This window comes from Eublepharis macularius, chromosome 10 (genome assembly GCF_028583425.1).
Source record: "Eublepharis macularius isolate TG4126 chromosome 10, MPM_Emac_v1.0, whole genome shotgun sequence".
Taxonomy (NCBI): domain Eukaryota; kingdom Metazoa; phylum Chordata; class Lepidosauria; order Squamata; family Eublepharidae; genus Eublepharis; species Eublepharis macularius.
This window is the reverse complement of record NC_072799.1, coordinates 2,492,200-2,495,816: the sequence shown is the minus strand read 5'-3', so window position 1 is coordinate 2,495,816 and position 3,617 is coordinate 2,492,200.

Sequence of the window (3,617 nt, the reverse complement as noted above, 5' to 3'; positions counted from 1 at the left end):
TCCTGGCTGGTTCCCCAGAGTTTAGGACTGCCAGATCTTTTCCTTGCACTTCCTTGCAGAGATGCTTTGAGATGAAAGCTACATCTGTTGAATGCTTCACTGCCATACAGCTGTTAAGCACAATGGCTTTTGTACTACTTGACAGTCACTGTGAATCCCATTTGGGATGGCAGTTCAGTATCATTGTGGCTCGTGATCATTGACTGTCAGTGACCACAACTAGGTTAAAAAAAGATTGGACAGATTCATGGAGGAGAAATCCATCAAAGTCTACTAGCCCTAATGACTAAAAAGAACCTCCATATTCAAAGGCACTAAACCTCTGGATACCGGTGGTAGGAGAAACATCAAGGAAAGGTCTTGGCCCCTGTGACTGTAGGTTGGCCCTCCACAGAACTGGCTGGCCACAGGGAGAACGTGACACTAGGCTAGATAAACCACTGGGCTCTTCTTACATTCTTAACTAGGTTCAGTTCATGATTTGGACCCCATAGTGTATTAGAATCTGCATAAATTTGCATTGATTCAGGGACAAAAAATAACAAGCAAAGTGTTTTCCACATGGGGACAGGCTTGTGTGGTTTCTCCATTGCTGCTTTCCATATGGCAGGTCTGCCTGCCCCACTGCCTAACAGCAGCCATCCCCCTTCCCTACAGCTGCCTATCTCCAGATCTCCTGGCATTATAACTGATCTCCAGACTACAGATATCTATTTCTCAGGAGAAAATGGCTGCTTTAGAGGGGAAACGCTATGGCATTATACTCTGCTGAGCTCTCTCCTCTCCCCAAACTCCACCCCTTCCTGGCTCCCTTAAATCTCCACCCCCTTAAATCTCCAGGAATTTCCCAACCCAGAGTTGGCAACCCTCCCCTATGCCTCTAGGGTTTCAGCAACTGAATACTGTATCAGGTTCTCTGAATTCCCAACTTTCATTAAAAAAGCAAAAGTCTCTAGCTGAGTGATACTCCCTCTCAGTGACTTGGACCTGGGGCTCTTCTGAGCATCGTACCCCAATGTGGCACCTGCCCCACATTCCAGAAAAATGGGCGAGACCATTGCCAGGTAAGGCTAGTGGTTGGCATGTGGTCTGCACCTTGGAAAAAGTAGTGCCAGGGGGGACTGGATAAGCAATGATACTTCCTGGGCTCCAGGCCTCATGCCAAGGCTGAAAGGCAAAGGCCTCGCCTCTCTGACCTCCCCCCCCCCCTTCTTCGCACCCTCTACACTCTCTTCCCAGCACCAGAGCAGAGGGGAATACCACCATTTGGCCAGGGGGGGTGGCAGCTTGCCCCCCTCAGGACACCTCAGCAATCTCATTCTTTCCCCAGAACTGCTATGGGAAGAGCATGGGGAGGCAGAGAGGGAATGTGTGTTGAGGGGTGGTGGGGGAGCTGTGTGTTTATGTGTATGTGTGTGCGTTTAGTAGGGTGGCGCACATATAGCAGTCAGGTGGCTCTCTGTGAGCCCTGGAGAGAGCCCATTCCACTGATGCTAGATATATGCCTTTCCCCTGGTATCTCCAGATTGCATTAGCAAGATAGGAGAGAACAATTAAACTTTTCTCTCCATGTGGCACACAGGGAGAGAGGCAGTCCCATAGATATGAGGGACCAAGGCCATGAAGGGCCGTGGCTGTGATGGGCAAAACCATGAATTGTGCCTAGGGTTGCCAGCCTCCAGGTAGCGGCTGGAGATCTCCTGGAATTACAACTGGTCTCCAGGCCACAGAGATCAGTTCACCTGGAGAAAATGGCTACTTTGGGGGGTGGACTCTATGGAGTTATGCCGTGCCCAGTTCCTTTCCCTCCCCAAACCCCACTTTCTCCAGGTTTCACCCCCCAGATCTCCAGGAATTTCCCAACTTGAAGCTGGCAACCCTAACTGTGCCTGGTAACTGATGGGCAGCACAGTAACAATGCAGAATTGGGTATTAATTATAAATATGGAGCCCTCATAAGCTGTATGAATATGCATCAACGGCTGCTATGACGGAGACTGGCCTCAAGGAGAGGCATGGACAGCCTGCTCATTTGCTCAGAAGTAAGCCCCTCGCAGCTCTCAAGGACTTCTTAGCCAAATAAAGTCCAAAACAAGTGGGAGAAGGAAGCAAATGGCAGAGCAATCTTGGGCTGTAATCCTAAAGTCTCTTTCCTAGGTGTAAACCCTATTGAATAATAGGGGGCTTACTTCCAAGTAGACTTGCACCTGAATCGCTCCCATTGAATCTTAAAGTCTCTAGGTTTTGCACTCAGAAAAGCGTCCTGAGAATTGCAGCGTGAATGGCCGTTTTAAGTACACGTGTCACGCGCGTTCACACGAACACTTCACACCCGGAGCCTCTCCTCTCCTGACGTAGCGCAACCCCGGGTCACCTCAGTTTATTTAATCTTTTCGTGTGTGTGTGTTTTAACAACAGAGCAAGTCGCTTCTGCTCAGCAGCCAAGCCAAGAACTCCCCAGGAGAGATTCGAACTTGGAACTCTCCCGCGAAAGTGCCTCGCCTACGGCGGCCCCGCCCACCGCCCGCCGTCATCCGGGCCTCACGCGGTTGCCCCGGCAACGACGCGCCAAGATGGCGGCTGCGAAACACCAAGCGTCTCAGCATAAGCCCTCTACGACCCAATGCCGCCCCACCGTCTGCTTCGCTGAGTCCAGCCACAGCGTCGCCCGGCGAGTGATTGACGGGAGGGGCGGGACGAGGGGTGCGCCTGCGCACGGAAAAGGGCGCCTGACCGGCCTGTTGCTGCCATGGCAACCGCCCGGTGGAGGAAGGAGGGGGAAGGAGTCGGAAAATGTGCTTTCCCCCTTTTTTGCGCAAACGTTTTTTGCACAAACCGTGATTTTTTGACGGCAAAAGATTCCTCCATCAGAAACGAAAGTTGCCAACCTCCAGGTGGGGGCCTGGAGATCTCCTTGAATTACAACTGATCTCCAGGCCCCTGATGAGTTCCCCTGGAGAAAGTGGCTGCTTGGGAGGCTCTTTGGCATTCTCCCCTGCAGAGGTCCCTTCCCAAACGACACACTCCCCAGGCTGCACCCCCAAATCTCCAGGAGTTCCCCCAACCTCAGCTGGCAACCTGTGGAACTCATGGTCACAAGATGTAGTGATAATAGGCCTGCCAGCTCCAGGTTGGGAAATTCCTGGAGATTCTGAGGCTAGCACCTGGAGACGGGGGTTTGAGGAGGGGCTGGAGCTCAATGGGATCTAATGCTATAGTGTGTGATGATGTCAATGATGTTGTTGTGCCAGCTCCAGGAGCGCACCGGGGAGGCCCATTCCCTGCCTTTCCTCCTTGTCGGCTAGATATGTTGTGGTGGGGAGCAAAAGGTGGGATTGGGATCCCCCCCCCCACCACCACCAGGGCAATGGGAACCCTCTTAACTTGCACTTCAATTCAGAAAGATTTCATCTACGCTAGTTTTCAATTTGTAGCTACCATACGTACCTTAGTGCATCTGTCTTTATATTGTAGCTGTAAATGTCCTAGTTATTCATTATATTGTGTCCACTTGCTAATCTGCCTCAGATCTCAGTCAGAAAGACGGACTAATGGTGATGATGTAGTCAGAGCAGCGTTCAGTACACACCATCAGCAGTGCTACAAACCAGCACCCC